Source organism: Oryctolagus cuniculus, chromosome 10 (assembly GCF_964237555.1).
Source record: "Oryctolagus cuniculus chromosome 10, mOryCun1.1, whole genome shotgun sequence".
In the NCBI taxonomy this organism is placed as follows: Eukaryota; Metazoa; Chordata; class Mammalia; order Lagomorpha; family Leporidae; genus Oryctolagus; species Oryctolagus cuniculus.
The window spans coordinates 71,631,320-71,651,694 of NC_091441.1; the positions used below are offsets into that span (position 1 = coordinate 71,631,320).

General features: G+C 44.8%; 1 long non-coding RNA gene across 1 annotated transcript in view; it reads left to right on the forward strand.

Moving 5' to 3' along the window:
- LOC103349278 (uncharacterized) overlaps window positions 1-10,536 on the forward strand; it is a 91,043-nt gene extending 80,507 nt beyond the window's left edge. Inside the window, exon 4 of the long non-coding RNA XR_517493.3 lies at window positions 3,649-10,536. This is a non-coding gene — a long non-coding RNA (uncharacterized lncRNA). The remainder of the gene's footprint in view (window positions 1-3,648) is intronic.
- The last annotated feature ends 9,839 nt before the right edge of the window (window positions 10,537-20,375 follow it).

Sequence of the window (20,375 nt, forward strand, 5' to 3'; positions counted from 1 at the left end):
GAGAGCTCCTAAGGCCACTCCAGGCTGTGTTTCTGGACTGACTACTCCTGGGGTGGGCTGGTGGCTCATGAGGAAACTTTGGGAAGAATTCCCTAGGCATGTTCAGCTTCCCTAATTCTGTTCTGTTCTTTGAAGCTGCACTTGGACTCCTGCCTGCAATCGTGTGTGTTACTACTTGGCAAATCTATGCAGTTCTGGAGATTGTTTGGGGGCTATTTTGTTCATTCAAAATGAAACTCTTATGTCATGGTCATCACCAATATTAAGACTATCGTAACATCCATTTTCTCTTTATTTATTATAATGCCCCAGCCCTAGGGCGTTGCAGGGGTTACTCTCTGAAAACCTTGACAGGATCCCAGCATTTGGTGCATTATCCAGGCATATTGAGGAATGAAATGAAAGGGACATATTTTAGGGAGAGAAATGCCCATATGGAGTGCATTGTGGGAAGGTGGCTTTGTGTATTGGTCTTTATTGTGCAGTGAGATACTTTAGCTGTGACAGTTTGCAAATACTGAGGTTTGGTCAGACAGGTATGTGCAGTAAATCCCTAGAGCCCTGGAGAAACTCTACTGTCTTATTTTCCTATGCTTTTCTCTTTCCTCATGTTTGATGTCACAGATTATATCAAACTTTTTAGCTCTGAACAATGCAGCCTTGCTCATGTACCTCTAAGGAGACCAAAAGTCTGAAATGCAGAGGTCATCAGGGCCACACTTCTAACAAATGCTCCGAGGGAGAATCTACTCCTTGCTTCTTGTAACTTGTGGAAGTTGCTGTCTTCCGTGACTGGGGCCCCAATCTCTGCCTTTGTCTCATGCCACTTTTTCCCTGAGTGTTCCTATCTTCTGATGTCTCAAATGCCTCTCTGTTATCCTCTACTAAAGACACTGATTGTTGTATTTAGGGCCTGTCAGAAAACAGAACCTTAAAACATCATCTCAGGATCCTTAACAGGAGAAGGCCTTGAGTCAAGGCATTTCAAGCCACCACTTTGGAGTCTTGAATCTCATACTGGATGACTGGTTCCATTCCTTGCTCTTCTGCTAGCTTTCCAGATTCCTATTATGCATCCTGTCCATCAGAGATGATGGTTCTAGGCTCCTGGATATGGACTAGCCTAGCCCTGTCCTTTGCAGGTATTTATGTAGGTGTACCCTGACTGCAGGACTTTCTTTTTCTCCCTCTCTCCCTCTCTCTCTCTCTCTCCCTCCCTCTGTTCCTCTCCCCTCTCACCCCTGGCACTCCTTCTCTATCTTTCACTCTGCCTTTCAAGTAGGTAGAAATATTTTGAAAGTTCCTTAACAATATATTGCAGAAATTTTATTTAAAAATTGTGTATTTTAAAGACAGATTTACATAGAAAGATGGAGATACAGAGAGAAAGAGGACTTCCATCTGATATTCTACTCCCCAAATGAGTGTTATATATTGAGTCCAGGCCAAAACAAGGATACAAGAATTCCATCCAGGTCTCATACATGGGTGGAAGGGGCCAAGTACTTGGGCCATCATCTGTGCTTTCCCAGGCACATTAGAAGGGAGTTAGATCAGGAGCAGTGCAGCCAGAACATGAACCAGTGTCTGATATGGGATGTGAAACTGCTATGCCACAACATTGCCCTAGAATGTGTATAGCACATGTCAGCATTCACATACGTGAGTAGCTATAGGACTGAGTAGTTTCTTTAGCCAGTAGAGCCAGGCTGACTGTGGATGTGCTAATGACCTATGAGAGCCAATCTTCCTCTTAAAGACTCCGTTCTACCTGGCTCTGTACCAGGACACAGAACATGGCCACTGTGGCCCAGTTCTGTAACCCCACACATCAGAGGCCATAGATGTTGTCCTGTGAGACAGGGCCCATCATCAATTCTGCCCTGCCTCTCTTCAGACATGTTTAAAATATCTGTTTCCAGTGAGCCTTGTCTTGTGCATGATATAAATGGAAACCGTGCTTCTGTCCACCCAGCTTTGATCTTCCAAGTCTGCTTAAGTCTCCATAGCATGTGGCTAAACCACCTGGTATTTCTTGGAGGATTGTTGTTTGCTTCCCCTCTCTGGTAGAATGCAGGCTCCACAGAGTCAGGAACTTTGCTTTCTTGTCATTGATGTCACTGTCTACAACATTACATAGCACATCCCGGATGCTCACCAGATACATTAAGTTGCTGACAGTAAGTGAACTGCCTTCCAAACCTATTGGGATCTTTCACAGGCTTTTCACACTACTCAAATGAAACCTGGGGCAGTCATTAGGCCCAGAAGCTCAGAAGCCCACATCCCATACATGAATACTTGAGGCTGATTCCTCACTCCGGCTCCTGAAACCAGCTTCCTGCTTATGCAGACCTTGAAGAGCAGCAGTGATCATTTAGGTAAAGGGGGCCTTGCTAAGTTGGGAGACATATATTGAATTCCTGGTATTCAGGTTCAGCCCATCCATGCCCCAGCCATTGTGAACATTTGGGAAATGAACCAGTGGATGGCACTCTCTGTATATTTGTTTCTGTTCTCTTTATTTATGCCTCTCTACCTTCCCACTAAATGTAAAGATTAACAAAAATAGAGCATATACTTTTGCCAAAATTATTGGTGTCCATTTTTCCAAGTCAGAAGTCCACAATAGACCTGGGTTCATTGCCGTTTCTGGGTGCACTTCTCTCTTCTCTCCCCTTTGCTCCAACCCCACTGACATCTCCTGTGGACCAGGAGATCAGGGTTTCCTCTCTGCTGCAGTCACTGTGGAGTTTCCCATAAGCTCACTGCCACTGCTGTGATGCCTTTGAAATTTTCCCTGTCACACAGTCACAGAAATGTTTGTGAGATCTACAGGCATGCTTCTCTAGTTTTGAAATATTGTCATGACTCCCATACTTACAGAAACATGGACAAAATACCCCTGACAAAGTGTGTGACTTCTTCACTCTTGGCCCTTGTCTCACCCTGAAGTTGCACCTTTCAGCTTCCATTTAACTTCTTAGCCCCACCCACCCATCTGTGTGCTTTCCACTGGCTGCCCCCTTTCTTCCTGCCCTAGTGTTTCACATGCTGTAGCTTAGACCCAGAAATAGCCCTTCTACACTTGATGGTTGTCTCCTCCTTTTCTAAGGTGTCATTCATGTTTCATATCCCCCAGAAATGATTCATGTGTCTTATTACCTACTCTATGGATCTTATCACTTATACCTCACAATCACTTATACCCCAGTTCCAATTGTGGGTGAGATTAGCTGTTTCATCCAAGACACAGTAAACTCTCATGTGCAAACAAAAATCTTCCAACTCTCCATCTTGAGAGACCAGCATAGAGTGTTGTGTGGCATTTTCATATCTTATATTTCACAGTGATGTGTTAGAAGCCTAAGGTAAGAGTTTTGCTTTTTTCTTTTCCCACCTGAACAGGGTTCTCCTGGGTTGTCTATGTCTAAGTAAAAGCTGTGCTTTGCATCATTTAATTGAGGGAGGATTAAGAACTATTGCAAGGTGTAAAATTGGGTGTAAATATTAGAAGTTGATCTCTTAAAGGTTTATAATAAAGCTAGATCAGTTATTGAAGATAGACATTTCCTGATATTTATAAGGAGCTGGATCTATCTCAGATATTGCAAAGCAGGCATGAACTCTCTTTCTTGGTTCCTCTAGATCATGTATCTGGATTCCATGCCAACTGTCTAAGAAGCAGCAGAAAGTGTGAGGACATATGACCTATGCCTCAATTGGAGAAAATTGCACAACCCAAAAGATGTTCAGACACTTTTTAAACATTGCGATCATAAACATTGCTGTTCTAACATACCAGAGAGGGTGTGGCCTCTGAAGAGGTCATAGAGCTGGAAAGAAAGCTTGGAAGGAAGAGACTCCAGGGCAGCCTTCCTCATGGCCCTGGAATCACAGAGTTCTTGATGTCAGCAGGTGCAGGTGTGGTGGGACACCACTTGCACATCCTACATCCTAGAAGACAGAAAATTGGCACTGAGTCTGGCCCAGATCATCCATAGCTCACCAATGTCAAATCTTCCACCACTGTTGAGTCAAGGAGCAAAGATGCAAAGGACATGGAACAAGCACAAAATTCCCATTTCCGATACCATCTGGGAAAATCTACAACCACCATGGGAAAAAGGCAAGGAGAGAGTACTCAGGGAACAGCAGGGGTATCCTGCCAGTCCCAAGCCTGTAGTAACACAGCAGAGATCTTTGATGAGTCAGGTCACCAGGCAAACCTGGGAGGGCTGGGGATCTCCTTGCTATCTCTCTACAGAGACTGTTTCTCTGCCTATGTGGTTTGTGGTTCTTACTGGGCTTATCTTACCCACACTCTTCAGCACACTCACACACATCACACAGATACACAGACAATGCACACAAAACCCAGTGAGGTTTTGTGGCCGTAGAGTAAGTCTGTTTTGTCTCATTGCACAGAATCATTTCTCTGTGAGTCATCATTGCCCATTCATAGGGGACCATCTATGGGAGGACATTTGGACCTTATTCAGATTCATGGTAGGAGAAAGAAAGGTGTTGGTGGTTCCTAGAAAGCCCAGGGAAGGTGAAGATGGTGCCCTGGGGACTGCTGACCAAGCCCATAGCAGACACAGTTGCTCTGACAACGAATCTCCAAACATACTTTTCATTTATGAATGATGCTGGGTCTTTTCAAATGAAAGGAGTCACCATGGCTGGGAGGACCTCTGATGTTTTTACTTAAAGCAAGACTAGAACTGTCTCCCTGGAAATGCCTGGTCCTGTCCTGCATTGCCACAATCTGGGCTTTAGAAGCTGGGCCTACACTGCTATTTTGGGGACCTCAAGTATTTTCCATTATAACAAGTGTACTGTGGTCCCCCATGGTACTGAGGAATAATGGACTCCATTCACAGGAATGGTTTTATTCCCTCCTTTGGTACCGCTTATGTTCTGCAGAGATATGCCCCAAGTGCCTGGCTTGAAGGTAGAGCAAAATATGTGTCCATACACAGGGAAAGTGCTGTGTTTTCAACTACAGTGGCTTTGTTGTGACCAAAAGAGCCCCAACTGCTAGGGTGGAAGGTGAAGGCAGTCAAGTCTTCCAACACAAGTTTCTTGGCCAACACAGTAGTTCTTCTAACTGTAGAAACTTTCTTTTTCCTTTCCAGCTGTGTTGTAGGTGCACTGAAAATCAATAGTACAGAGCTCTTCATCATGTGTATGACTCTATCCCTGCCCAAATAACCACCTGAGTTCTGAGCAAGTGACTGTCACATAGTGACCTTTGGAATTGTGTCCATACATAGGGTCAATGCTGGTATTTTCAACTGCAGTAGCTGTGGTATGGCTCACTCAGCCTCAATGTTAGGTTAGAATGTGGAGAAAGGTGTTCTAACATGTTTCTTGATCAAGGTCATAGATCCTCTACATGTAGGTTTTTGCTATCCAGGTGTGTTCATATGTACTGGTGGGAAGCTAAAACATGAAGATCTATGTGTATGAGTATAGTACCATCTTCTCTCTTAGCATGGCATTGTGTGGTGGTCACTTGAGCTGCCTGGAATGAGATGAACACTGAATGTAAATCCAAAATTAGGGGCAGTACAGCAGCCATGATGTTGCTAGATGAATCCAAAGCTCCCCAACAAAAATGAGGGCTAGGTATTACGTTCCTAAATTCATTGCACTCAAAGTGGTACTCTGGATGAACATTCAAATCCCAAAATTCCCTTTAAAATGAATTCTGCTAATTTCATTGTCACTACCAGCTCTAGATTGAAGTTGGAAAACAAAGAGATACTTGTCTTCTCAGTGCTGGGAATGCTGGGAACAATCCCTAAGCCAGAAGCAAGGGGCCATTCCGATTGGGAAACCTGGTCCGACTTTGATGTAACAAATGCAGATTGTGTACATGTCAAACTCATTCACATGATTGCATTGTGCAGGCACTAAGTGGCTGAGAAGCAGGAGGAGTTAGGTGAATTGCTTGTTTTGGGACCATTGGCCTCCCAATTAAGAAATAACAGCCATGGTGCATGCTATATGATGATGATTAAGGGTAGCTCCTGGGATAAAGGAATGGCTGAAAGTTTTAATTGGTCCTTAAACTGACTGGTCAGGCAAACTAGCATAGACTTGTGCTGAGGCAATGTTGCCATTGGGTGGTGTCCACAGCACCATGGAAAATGGGATGTAGTTCTCTGTGGAGACAGAGGTAGATGCCAGCCTTGGAAGGAAGAGTAGTGCCTCACCACAGCCTTGGAAGGAAGAGTAGCACCTCACCCTGGTGTTGCTCATGACAAGTGAGGACAGTGACCTTGCAGAGACCCTTCCTGCTGGGATGGAGCAGGCTGCAGCAGCTGTTATGGGAAAACCTATAAGTACAGGGGCCCTTGAAGAGTACCTCTGTGTTCCTGCCCTTCCAGGGTCTCCAGCACAGACTGAAGGGCAGTTTCTGGGCCAAAGGGATGACTGAAAAATTGGAAGGGCTGTGGGGAAGTCTTGGGGTAAGTGGACTGGTGGTGTCTTTGCAGGGTGCCTTGATCGACTCTGCCTTGGAGATAAGATTCCCACTCCTACTGGAGCTGGGAAGGGAGCTGAGGATGACAGCATCAGGAGGTAGGGTACTGTCCTTGTAAGTGACCTCAGAGATTAAGGGAGATTGAAAGGTTTAAGTGTGTAGATGTATTGGCTGCAACAGAAGAAATTACTGCTGTAGGAGGCATGGACTCTCATGGATACTGGCAGAAGGGCCTGCAAGAGGGATGAGAAAGAAAAGAGAAAGGTTTTAATACACATTGGATTCTGAGGTTTCTTTCTGTAGGAGGGAGGCTGAAAGGAGAAGGGTGCAAGGCTTGGATTGGGAGAGCTCAGAAATAGTAGGTGCTGCAAATCTGCATGAACGCAGAATACCCACCCTGAGACTATACCTGAAGGCAGGAAGAGAACTGGCAAGGACAGGCAGAGATAAAGACTTAGGGATGTGTGTTTTGTTTCCATACCAATATGTATGTGGGGGAGGGGCTGGGTAGAGAGGAAGAGTTTTGTAGGCAAAGATCATTCTGGCAAGCCAGTGGTGGTAGCAGAAGCTGATTCTTTCAGAGTGGAAGGGATTCTGCAGTGTTGTTCTCAACTGGGGAGAAAGAAGGGGACAGTGGAGAGGCACTGCAGTACACTCTGGTGCCTTTTACAACCCCATGGCCTCTGCTTGATTTTCAAAGACCCTGGCACTCTTGGAAACCCGATGCCATCTCTCCCTCAATAGCAATGCAAGGCAGTTTAGGAGGTGGGGGAAACTCACCTGTGTGTATCAGCAGGAATCTGATAGTAGTCAGTGGTGGCAGCAAGCCCAATCACCTGCAGAGGCAGATGAAGCTCCAAGTGGTGATTTGCTGCAGAACTATGTGCCTGAAGAACTTGGCTGTTTCTGCCTCAGTATTTCTACTGCTGATTCTTCGTGAGGCTGTGGAGAGCAGCCTAGGCTGGCTCAGTTTGGCATGCTGTTTCTATTTGCGCCTTTCTGATAAGATAGTCAGGACCTAAACAATGCAAATGCCTTGACCTGACACACCCCTGGAATTCCCTCCCACAGGGAATCAAGTTCTGTGAGATCCCTGGGCCTCTACATTGTGCAGTGGTTAGAAATGGTGGCAGTTTCCCAACAGAGGACCAAGACTTCCTCAGAATGAAGTTTAATCCCCTTGAGTTCACTGGTCATGGGTGCATCTTCTCTGGATAGAACAGTGCTCAGTTTCTCTTCCTCTTTTTTACCATGCCCTTCCCAGAGCTGTTCTTTGGGTCTCCCCTGAGAATTGAAGGGGCTGGGCCTAGGGTGTTGCCAGGTTTCCAGATCCTCCTCCTTGGTTTCTTCCTGAAGCATAGAAAAAAATGCACACCTGTGTCTGACTTTTAGGAAGTATTAAACTTTTGTCAGCCCAGTTCTTTTGACAGCACCCAGCCCGGGGACCTTCCTTGAGTAGCGGCTGCTGTATCCTATGAAAGTGGGGAGCCAGGGTCTGGAGCCCCAATTCCTTTCTCCACGGTCTGTGATTCCTGCAGGGAAAGGGTGGTGGTGCAGGCAGTGGGGATCAGCCCAGTGGGGTGGGCCAGTGTTGCATGGTTTCAGAGGGGCAGGAGTAATAAGGCTGTTAGAAGTGGCAGCTGCCCTAGGAAAGTGATTCTCTCCACATGCAGCAGGTTACCTGCAGATAGGGGCACAGCACCATCAGTTCCCAGATGGATGTCTGCCCTCAGCTTTCTGCAAGCCTCAGAGCTGGGTTGGTTTGTTGACTCATCCTAAGGCACTGGTGAGCAGCCTGATGACTTAGGGAGCCTCTATTGCTCTACATGGGCCTGCCCAACATGCATGGTCCTACAGCTGGACTCCAAGGCAGTGCTCTGAGGAGAGCCATGGGCCTCCTCCTTACAGATGTTGAATGAGTGTTGAGGAGGCCAGACTGCCCCTCCAGGAAGGGCAGTCTCTAGGGCCTCCAGCAGCCTGGGTGGGACTCTCTCTCACACAGAGGGGACCAGCTTTCTACTCTTCTCATTTTCCATCCCTCCACAGGGGTGCCCTTTGGCCCTCACCTCGGTCTCAGTAAAGCAGGAAAAAAGGGAGTTGGCTTGATCTGGTCTCCTCATAACTTTGGAGACAACATTCCTTGGAGAGCCCCAGGCCCATGCTGGTCAGTATCAAATGAACGACAAGGCCTAGGACTGTGCTACAAGGAAGGGAAGTATCCCTCAGCCTCCTGGTAGCCTTGGTGTGTTGTCCTCACGGTGAGGAGGCCTGTGTTCACCTCCCTCTCCACTTCCTTCCTGGAGCTTTTCTTTGGCTCCAACCTTGGTCTCTGTCAGAGATATGGGCAATGCCTATATCTGTCTCCTCAACATTGATGAAATGAGCTGGTTATGATCAGTTACATCCATGTTCCTGGCTGTTATCTGGGCCAAGCTCTGGAATTTGCCAGCCATTTTCTTTTCCTTGTACCTGTTTGATTTCTTTATAAGTAGCCCAAACTCCAAAAGGGATAATATAGCCAATTAAGGTGTAGGTTCTTATAGTCACAGCCCTGGCTAGGAGAGAGAAGGAAGGGTGGGGTGAGCCTGGTCAAGTGGGGTAGCATCAAATACCAGGAGTTCATGGTAAGATGCCATGACCAAGTTGAGTGTGCCTGAGATATGCAAAATGTCTATAAGTGGTCATAAGGCAAGAGTAAAGTATAGTGGAGAAGTTCTCGTCCTCTCCAACAGTGATTCATACACACTATTCAGCTGAGTGCTTGGGAAGTTGCATCATAGCAGATGATGAAGGGCACAGTGCAAGGGGGGTGCTCCTGAGGCCAGCAGGTATGTATAGAGTAGAAGGTGCTAAAGGATGTAGGACTGTAGGTGTTGAGTGCACAGGATTGCTTCACAAGAAGGATAGCATCCCTCTCCCACCAGGTGGCCCCACAGTGAGGGAGGCTCTGTTCACCTCTCCTCCCCCACTTCTCCCTTCCTGGAGTCTTCCTTTTGCCCCCACCTTGCTTTCAGCAAGTGAAAGTGATGGGATGAAACCTGGATTAGGCTCCTCAGCCTTGAAGACCCCAGCTTGCAAGGGTTCAGTTACCTCCATGCACCTGGCTTTTGCTTGTACCAAACTTCAGAATTTTCCAAAAGATTTTTCCCCCTTTTGGCCATCGTCATTGAGACCCAGGATACACTCTGAAGATCCTGTAGTCATAGCAATGGTTGGGGGAGTGAAGGAGGAGTGGGAGGATTCTAGTCATATTGGGCAGCATTGCAGGGCAGCAGAGCAATATGGTAGGTGTCATGACCAAGTTAATGCAAGAACTGCCCATGATGAGCCAAATGGGAGTGGTCACAAAGCAAGAGTGATGGATGGCAGAGAAGCTCTCACCCAGTCCTTTAGTGCATGAGTGATGCACTCACATGGTCATGCACTCAGTCTCATCACAAGAGGTGACAAGGACACAGAGTGAAGATAATGTGTCTTAAACCCAGCAGGGTGGGGTTCTGTAGAAGATGCTGAATGGCAAAAGACTAAGCCTGGTCATTGGCCCCAGCCTCACTTTCTGGTGCCTGGGAGATTACTGCTGTGATGTTGAGCCTTAGCTGGGACATTTTGAGGCATGTTGGGACATGAGGGGTGAGATCTGCCATGGGCAGATCTTTCAGCATGGGCTTAGGTTCTTCTGAAGGCTCCTCATCACCCTCCCTTCATAGCATTGCCCCCAGTGACTGTGTGGTGCTGATTCTCTTCCATGGACATTGGAGGGTAAAACCAGTGGCCAATAGCTGCCCAGTCCCCCCACCATGCTCAAGGGGAGTCCTCTTCTCTGCCCCCAGAGGAGCAGGGAAGGTGGAGCCTTAGCCAAAGACATAAGAAGACGCTTACAATTAAATGAGAGGGCATTTCAGTATGTGGATGATATTTTTGTTGCTATTAAAAGTATGGAAACTTTAGATGAAACAGAAACATAAATTTAAATTTCCTGGTGAGAAGATGTATAAGGTGTCTAATAAAATGTCCAAGTTTTCCCAATAAACTGTGAAATATTTCCACAATGGGTTGTCTCAGTGATGTTGGTAAAAGTAAAATAAAGCCCAGAATGCTTGGCAATGGAGAGCCAAATCACCAGAGATAGGTGTTGATCAGAGAAACAGGTTTGTTCAAGGGGCTACCATTCTTTGGGAGCAGGGAATAGGCATCTTCAGGCTCAAGTTGCTTTTCCCAATCTCATGTGAAGAGAAGAACTTTCAAAAGAGAAAGGGAGATGGGGAGGTTAGGAAGGATAATGAGTTCAGTTGATGGATTATCAGACTTGATCCCAGAGTCAGTTTGGATAATCATCCTGACATGATTAGGTGCAGAGTTTTTTGACACAAAGCTTGGCTGTTTCCAGCTGGTGGTTGTAAATTTTTGTCTGAGGTCTTCAGTTCTAGACATGGCCCTGCATTCAGTGCCCTGAATATTTAACCATTAATAATGTGTTGAACAAACATTGATTAGCCCAAGATCAGCCCTTAGCTTTTGTTCAAAAGAATGTGAAAAGAGAAAGGAAGATGTGTACATTACAATTACATTAAAAACAAAAAGACCTGGTGGAAGGGAAGGCTTGGCCGGAGTAGTGGTGCCTGTCAGCATAGAACCACTAAAACAATTACTTTGTCTGACTGGATTTTGCTACATTTAGATTCATGGCTGGGCCCCTCTATAAACCTTTATGGTTTTAAAATTTCATTTTATTTGAAAGGTAAATAGGGAGTGAGAGAGACATAGACAGAAACAAATAGTCCATTCCTGGCTTCACTCCTCAAATAAGATTAATCATAAATGTTGGGCCAAGCCAACTCCAGGAGCACATAATTCCACCCAGGTTCCTCATTTTTATGACTGTCAGGGGCCCAAATTATTGAGTCATTACTTGCTTACTTCTGGGGTATGCATTACCTAGAAGCTAAAGTCAGGATCAAAGCCAGGACTTGAACCCAACACTTGGATATGGTATGGGGGTATTCCAAGTGGCAGTTAACCACTGCACCAAACACCCAGTTTTCTATGAAGCTTTTAAAAATTTATATAAAGGGAGCATATTCATGTATTTCACATATACAGTTTTTAAAATTTTTATTATAAAGAACATATTTCATAGGTGAAATTCTTTTTTTTAAAGATTCCTTATTGAAAAGCAGAGTTACAGAGGTAGAGGCAGAGGCAGAAAGAAGTCTTCCATCTGCTGCTTTACTCTCCAAATAGCTGTGATGGCCAGAGCTGGGCCGATCTGAACCTTCTTCTGGGTCGGTCTCCCACATGGGTACAGGAGCCCAAGCACTTGGGCCATCTTGAACCGCCCTTCCAAGCCATAACAGAGAGCTGGATGGGAAGTGAAGCAGCAGACTCGAACCAGCACCCATACATGATACTGGCACTAGTAGATGGCAACTTTACCCACTATGCCACAGTGCCAGCCCCCTGTAAGTGCAATTCTAAGATGACCATATCCCCCTTCCTCCCCCTCTGCCTCCCTCAATCCCCCCCTTGCTTCCTTTTTTTTTAATTTTTGCAAAAACATAATTTCAATCCACTCTGTAATCAAGCCTTAATGTACTACTAACCATAATAGTCAACAAGTACAGTTTAAAGTTGAACCCAACACTTGGATGTTCCCTCCTTCCCTCACTCAATCCCACCCTCCCTCCTCTTTCCTTTCCTCTATGAAGCTTTAGAGAAAGGAGACAATAAACCATTGAATGGACTAAAGAGTTGAAGGAATTTCAGACTTCTAAGGGAATAGTAATAATGGCCTTTTATTTGAGACTCTCAGATTTCATACAGCATTTCACCCCTTTGTTCATGACTGAGGAGTCTCAGGTATCAGCCTGTTTCCTCACAGCCAGGCATAGTAACAAAGGAGTGGTTCCTCTGCCTTTGGGCAGTGGTAGCAGATTGAGACATCCTCCAGACCCAACCTACCACAGTGCATGCTCCACAATATTGACTGCTGCTTTTATAGTAAAAAGGAGGATATTGACTCACCTCTGGGAGATTGGAAAAAAAAATCAGGCCATTCTGTTTCACAACTCAAATGTTAAGCTGAAACTGGGGTTCACCTTGATACCTACCATAGTTCACCTTGATACATACAAGCAGTATGTGTACCAATGACTGTGTACAAATAATTGCACAATTTTATTGCAACAGACCTGAACTGACAGATCAACCCTTGGAAAACCAGACATGGAGATGTTTATAAGTGGAAAGAACTTCATGGTTTAAGGCCACTGGGGCTCTGCTTGCATACACAGTGGCAACTCATCCAGAGGTCCTGGAAACAGAAGCCCTAGCCTGAGTTACCTCTACTGAAAATACACAAGTAATTTCCCTCACGTATGCCCTGCACATAGGCCAGGGAGAAAAGATAACAGTTTGTACTTATCCAAAATATCACTCTTTTGTGAGACATCCTCATGGAATAATATAAAAGGAAAGAGGAATATTGACAATAGGGAAGAAGGAATTTAAGCACACTATAGGGATCTAGGATCTGTTAGATGCAGCAATGGACCCTGTACAACTAGCCACAGAGCCTTGCTCTAGCCATCAGAAGACAGACAACCTGGTAGCAAAGGGAAACTCTAAGGCCAACTAACTGGCAAAACAGGCAGCAAAGACTAAGACTCCAACAACTCTAATTTAATTATCCTTTATATCAGACATAGATTGGCCAAAAAGTACACTCAAATCTTCACCAGAAGATCTACAAAGGGCTCACGAATGGAGATTTGATAAAAGACCAGCATAGTCCCAGGTTGCCAAAATTAGGCACAGCAAAGAAGGAGCCATGGTGATTCCTGAACATCTTATGGAGAGGCACTGAGCACATCCATCAGAGTACTGACTGTGGCAGGAATGCGATTTTACAGTAGATAAGGAATTATATTTCTGAGACAAATATGCAAAGAACAACTCAAAAGGCAATGCAAAACTGCAAAATATGTGCTAAAAACAAGCCTAAATGGGTCCACCCCCATATTAAAAAGCATCTCTGCCCAAGAATCAGGCCCCAGTGAAGATTAGCAAGTAGACCTTACCATGACACCAAATGTCACAGGGGCATCAGGGTCTGCTGATGTCTGCACACTGTCTCAGCATGGGTAGAAACCTTTCCTTGCAGCTCAGGTGACATGGGCAGGCATACAGGTTAAAATTCATTAGGATTGTGAGCTGGAAGACCACGCCTTAACCCCGCCCCTGTGTGACCTCATGCCCCTACCTGGCCACACCTGGGTGCCCACCAGCCAATCAGGTTGATTAACCACTCCCCTTTGGAAGTGGGTTAAAAGCCTCTGGCATGGTGTGTCCCGCCCTTCTTCTCTCTTCTTCGCCCTGGCCTCTTGCCAGGAGGGGGCTTGCTGTAGCCCTGCACCCCAGGGCACGTGGCCTTTGGGCCACCCACCCTAGGCTTCCTGGCCTAGATGCTCCTCCACATGGCTGGTTCCTGGTGCTCGGTATGAACCCAGATTTACCCCTCTCTCTTAGATAAAGCTCTCTCTCTCCTATGATTTCTCTCACTAAATAAAAGCCTAAAATGTACTATGCTTCCTCATTTATTGATGCTGGTATTTAGAATTCTTCTCTAAATATTAGGCAAGAACCCTCTCAAGCTTATTAATATTGGAGATTTATTAGTAAGCATTTGGTGATATTGTATGGCACCCCAAATTTCAATAGCCTCTGTGGCACCCAGATGGGACTTCTGGGGAACTTTAAGGGGCTACCTTTTCGTATAGATTTTAGGGGTCATCTCCGATATCTCAGGCACGGCTTCAGGGGCCTTGAAGCTTTCACTGAGAGACTTCACTCCTGGGCTTGGATTGCCCTTCTCCATGCAAAGTGATGATAATGGAGGATAATCTGTTGCCCAGTTGATTGTGGAGGTCCCTGGAGTGTGGAGATGATTATGGAGACTCTATGCTTGCTGCAGACACCAATCAAGATGGAAGACTGAGAAAACTAATCACATCTCAAGGACAACATTCAAAAATATATGTCAGGAGTCTAACTTGACTAGGAATATGGGTCATTTTTCCATCTTCCTAATGGAGTATCTATTTAAATCTTTGCCTATTTTTATTGGGCTATTACTGACTTGTATATGACTTGTATATATTTCAAATGAAGGCCATTAGTCTGAATTTCAATAGTACCCAAAATTCACTGCTAAATTGTGCTTGACCACTTATACAGTTATTTGATGAAAATATCAGAAGATTTTTTTCATTCACTGAATATTTATTGAATAGTTTCTAAGTGTGAGATATTCTGATAAGACCTTGTAAAATGATTAAAATTCATGCCTTTAAACCTTGAACACCCACACCAATCCACACACACACACAAAAACACACAAACACAACATTAACAAATGATATAGGAACAATGAGAGGGAGTAGAATTGTTCCTGAGTGCAGAGTTCAGTGAAAACTTTGAGAGGAGATGACATCTGAGATGAGCCGTTAAGTATTAAGAAAAGTATGCCCACACAGAGAAACTGTACAAATAAAGTAAGGTTTTTATTAAAAGAAATTATGTTAACTAAGTAATTCTTTTTAAAAAAATTTTAACTCAAACATTTTAAACCATTATAGGATGCATCAGTGTAGGACCTTGAGATCTTCTAGGTACAGTCTTGCAGACAAAAGTAGCTAATAGCCTGTGTTTCCATAAAGCAAGATACTTCTATAGTCCATAGGAAAAGTATAAGCTATCTGGCTTCTGGATTATTGGCTGGTAGCTAGTAGTGTTCAATACACTATATGTGGTATTAAAGGAATAAATGTTTAATTAAATCAACTAAATAAATGAATTCTTTGGATTACCAAATGGATTTTACTATAACACTGTGTCTCTGGCAGCAGCTAGCTCTCCAGTGATCCCTATTATAAGTAAGACAGGGTCTCAAGGGGTTTCTCTGCTGATCAGTACATTTCTTTTTTAAGATTGATTTATTCATTTGGAAGTCAGAGGAGGGAGGGAGGGAGGGAGGGGGAGAGGGAAAGAGGGAGAGAGGGAGAGAGGGAGAGGGAGAGAGGGAGAGAGGGAGAGAGGGAGAGGGAGAAAGGGAGAGAGGGAGAGGGAGGGAGACAGAGAGAGAGAGATCTTCCATCCACTAGTTCACTCTCCAAATGGCCTCAATTGCCAGGGCTGAGCCAGGCAAAAGCCACGAGTTAGGAGCTTCATTTGAGTCTCCCACGTGGGATGGGGGTGCCCAAACACTTAGGCCATCTTCTGCTGCTTTTCCCAGGCCATTTGCAGAGAGATAGATCAAAAGTGTGCCCACTGTACCACAATGCTGGTCCCAGGACATTGCTTTCTGAAGAGTCCTGTCTAACCACAAGCACAGCACTTTGGAGATTCCCAGGGACTCCCAGTCTTTTGTGGCAATAGTGTGGGCACCAGACTTGTGGCCTTTTTCCTGTCTCATCTCCCTCTCCTGGGTATCCCGATTTCTACCATAAACTACTGAAATGGTGACCTTCAGGAGATTGTCTAATGTTCTCTCAGGCCCAGTGGCTTTTTTTAAACTTTTTTCCCCCTAATGTCTAAAGCATACTGGAATATAAACTTGTCTTTTATGATTTCCTGTCCCTCCACCGAGTTTGGATACAGTGACATATGCTTGAATAGGGCTTCTCTCAGTCTCTTTAAGGAAAGCAGAGGGGTTTTCTTCCAGACCTTGGTCTATCATAAATAATTTATAACAGGGGCATTCAGAGGTCATGAGGAAAGGCAATGAAAAGTTGTGTGAAGGGGTACAATTGGCTAGGGCCAAAAGATGGGTTGCATATTTCAGTGTGACACCCTGAAGGGCTGTCAGAGTCTGGGCCCAGCCAGGAATGCATCAGATGGTGCCAAATAGTTGTTTCAGCTTGAAATCTTCAGTTCATATGGGACCTTATCCCAGACTCATGTGACTGACAGATCTCTGTAGAAGGAACAAAGTGCAGTTTTGCAGTTTTCAGCATGATACCCTATTATGCTGTCAGAGTCTGGGATCCATTCAAGGAGTCTTTGAAAGATGCTTGGGAATTGCCTTGGCCTGACCCCAGCATTTGCTCCAAGACCTTCTGCCAGTCTCACGCCGATTTCTGTGAAAGTAATGCACCTTTCCTAGTATCAGGAGGTGAAGGGGGACTGATCAAGCCTTCACAACCTGCCTGCCCCCCCCACAGCAAACCTTGCTTCTGAGTCTTTTTTTTTTTTAGATTAATGTATTTATGTGGAAAGCAGAGTTAGAGAGAAAGAGAGGAAAAGACAGAGGGAGAGGGAGAAGGGAAGAGAGAGAGAATTTTCCACTTGCTGGTTCACTCACTAAATGCCACAATGGCCAGGGTAGGGCCAGGTGAAGGCAGGAGCCAGGAGTTATATTGCAGTCTGCCATGTGGGTAGAAGAAGACCAAATACTTTCCCATGCACATTAGTTGGAAGCTGGATCAGAAGTGGAGCATCCAGGACTCAAACGAGTGTTCAAATGGGATGCTGGCATTACAGACGCTGGCTTAACACATGGTACCACAATGCCAGCCCACCTCTGGGTCCTGAGACCAGCAGCTGTGCTGTTTTTGACTGTTGGAGATCCAATGTCTTTTAGTTGATGTAAACCATACTGGAGATTAATAATCTCTGAAACAAACATGAGCAGTCTATCTTCACTCTTTCCTCTGACAACCCTGGACAAGTCCCCTAAAATGAAGGAGGCTTGGGTAGTAGCATTTAAATGCTCAGGCTTAGTGTTTCATGACAAGGAAGGCAGGAACACAGAGGAGTGAGTGAAGAATAAAACAAGACTGTATTAAAATGTAGACAGCTCCTGTGGCACAGCAGCCCAGCAGGAGAGACCTCCTGAAAGGAGATCATTGAGAGGAGGAGTCTTTGAAGTAACTCTGTTTAATATCCACTCTACTGTGAGCTCATCCTACCTCCTTATCTTCCATTTCTCCTATTTGGTCAATCTCTGATCCTGAGTGTGTTATCCTATGGTTCCTTATGGTTTGTGAGTTCACATTCTTGAGCTAGTCTCTCCCTGTTTCCTTGTTCATGACCTTGGGCTTGTTAGCTTATGAACACAGGCTCATCTCTCTTGTTAATTAAGTCTTCAGGCATTTGCTTTTTTTAAGTTCCCTATTGGGGTTTTGTAAAGCATGTCTCTTAAGTGCATGCCCTAATTTTGCTTAGAAACCAGAGGTTATACTCCAATCACATAGCCCTCCATGCATCCTTAGCTGTCTGCCTGAGTCTCACCTAACCTTGTTTACTTTCTCCTACTTAAAATCAGTATTAATATTTCTGTTTTCAAGAATAATATCTACACATGAAGTAAATTTGGCAAAATGTTGAATATTGTTAAACCTTAAAAGAAAATAAAATTTTAGGGGCTGGCGGCCATGGCACAGTGTGTTAATGCCCTGGCCCGAAGCACCAGTATCCCATGTGGGTGCCGGTTCGAGACCCAGCTGCTCCACTTCCAATCCAGCTCTCTGCTATGTCCTGGGGAAGCAGTAGAAGATGGCCTACATCCTTGGGCCTCTGCACCCGCCTGGGAGACATGGAAGAAGCTCCTGGCTCCTGGCTTCGGATAGGCAGAGTTCCGGCCATTGGGGCCAACTGGGGAGTGAACCATCGGGTAGAAGACTCCTCTCTCTCTCTCTCTCTCTCTCTCTCTCTCTCTCTCTCTGCCTCTCCTTTCTCTAACTTTTTCAAATAAATAAAAATCTTTAAAATAAAAGAAAATAAAATTTAAAAATGTTCTAGGAACATAAAGAAAAAAGGAAAATGCCACACTGTACCCCACAAATATGTATAATTATTTTAATAAAATATTTTGCGTTTAAAAAATAAAGTGTGGGAAAGATCCAAGATGGCTCAGTAGGGTATAGCCACACTAACTTCAGCTGTTCTGGGATATGAGAAGAACAATGGAAGGACCATATTTCCAGGGGCCTCATGAACAGAAATTTTCAGTGAAGAAGTGAAAAAAACAATGAAGGATCTGTGGGACAAGAGGAGAGAAGACAGAGACACCACTGTAGCCAGCCCTGTAGCACAGACAGACATCTTACCATGTCTTACCCTGCAAGCACCATTTTACCACCTCAAGGTAGGAAGAAATGTCCAAATTCCCTGTTCCTCACAGTTTTAGCTGAGAGAGAATTCCACTACCACCCATTGACTTTTACTTCAGCCCATGGAGCTGACTGGGCTCTGAGCAACTGCCAAGTTAAAAGCAGGGAAGCTGCCCCACTTCATTCCCTTCCCACACTACCACTAGTGTAGTACTTGGCAGTGAAAAGTCAGGGTGCCTTTGTTCCACTCCTACCAGCATCTCAGTCAGAGTCAGTGCAATGTGTGGGACAAAGGACAGATCCCTGCATCTTGCAACTGTGCAAGTTCTGTAGCATTAGTCCCAAAGCTACACTCACACATTCTATGTGCGTCAGGGGGATTCACCTTAGCTTCTAGGAGCTAGCAACAGAAGCAGCACATAAACAAGCCACTCCCACCATGAAAGATCTGGTTAATGACCCCACTTGACTCTGCAATACCAACACTATGATAGTCAGTTCTAAATCTCTCAGTGCCACTGGAATCTACCCCATGGACCGAAGGAAGAACCTACCCGCATTCCACCTGGATTCCTACCCTACAGAACAAAATATCCCATATACCTAGTAGTTAATCTGTAGGACTGGAGCAGAGTGCAGTTCACATCCATTAGCCTTAGGACTAGGGCTATTGGTGTTATGAGACACAATCACATTGGACTCCCATAGCAGGACCAGAGGAATGGTCTATTCACATCACACAGTCCCAGAGCCACAGCAATTGGTGCCATAAGTCCCAGCACCTTTCAGGTATGTGAGTAGGACAAGAAGACAGCCACCCTTGTCTCTCTTAACACCAAAAACAAGGTCCTTACTTTCAGATCATGAGAGGTACTGACACTGAACTCTCTGTAGACAAAGATACCACACTGTAAGAAACACATATTCATCTCAAAGCCACATTTCTACCCCTAACAACTGCAGCAGACTAGATCAATGTATCAGCTATAGACACAACTGACATTTATCAAGATCAAATAAATCACTCAGAAGGGTCATTGTGGCATAGTGGGTAAACCACCGCCTGCAACACTGGCATCCCAGATGGGTACCGGTTCATATCATGGTCACTCCACTTCTAATTTGGCTGCCTGCTAATGGTCTGAGAAAAGCAGTGGTGGATGGCCCAAATGTCTGGACTCCTGTCACCTATGTGGGAGATCTGCAAGAAACTCCTAGATCCTGGCTTTGGCCTGGCCTACCACCAACTTTTGTGGCCATCTTAGGGGTAAACTAGCAGATGGAAGATCTCTCTTTCTCTCTCTCTCTCCCTTACTCTCTCTCTCTCTCTTACTTTCAAATTAACAAATAAATCCTTAAAACAAGAAAAGAATAAAAAGAAGCAATTCAGAGACTACATTTCTGGGCACATCTAGAACCAAAGCAACAATCAAAGTGACACCCTCCATTCCAGTTAAAACATAAACTCTTTTCAAATAAAACTTACTCTATCAAAATGGATGATTACACTAGATGGGCAGATGTCACCACAAGGAGATAGGAGACATGAAGAAGACTGGTAGCACAACACTTCCAAAAGAACACAATAATCCTCCAGAATTAAATCCTGGTATGAAGGAAATCTATGAAATGACAGATTCAGAATTCAAAATAATTATTGTAAATAAACTCAATGAGATGGAAGAGAATATAGAGAGATTAAAGAAAAGAGAAAATCAATGAGTGACATGAATGAAATAATAACAAAGGAGATAGAACTCATTAAGAAGCAGCAG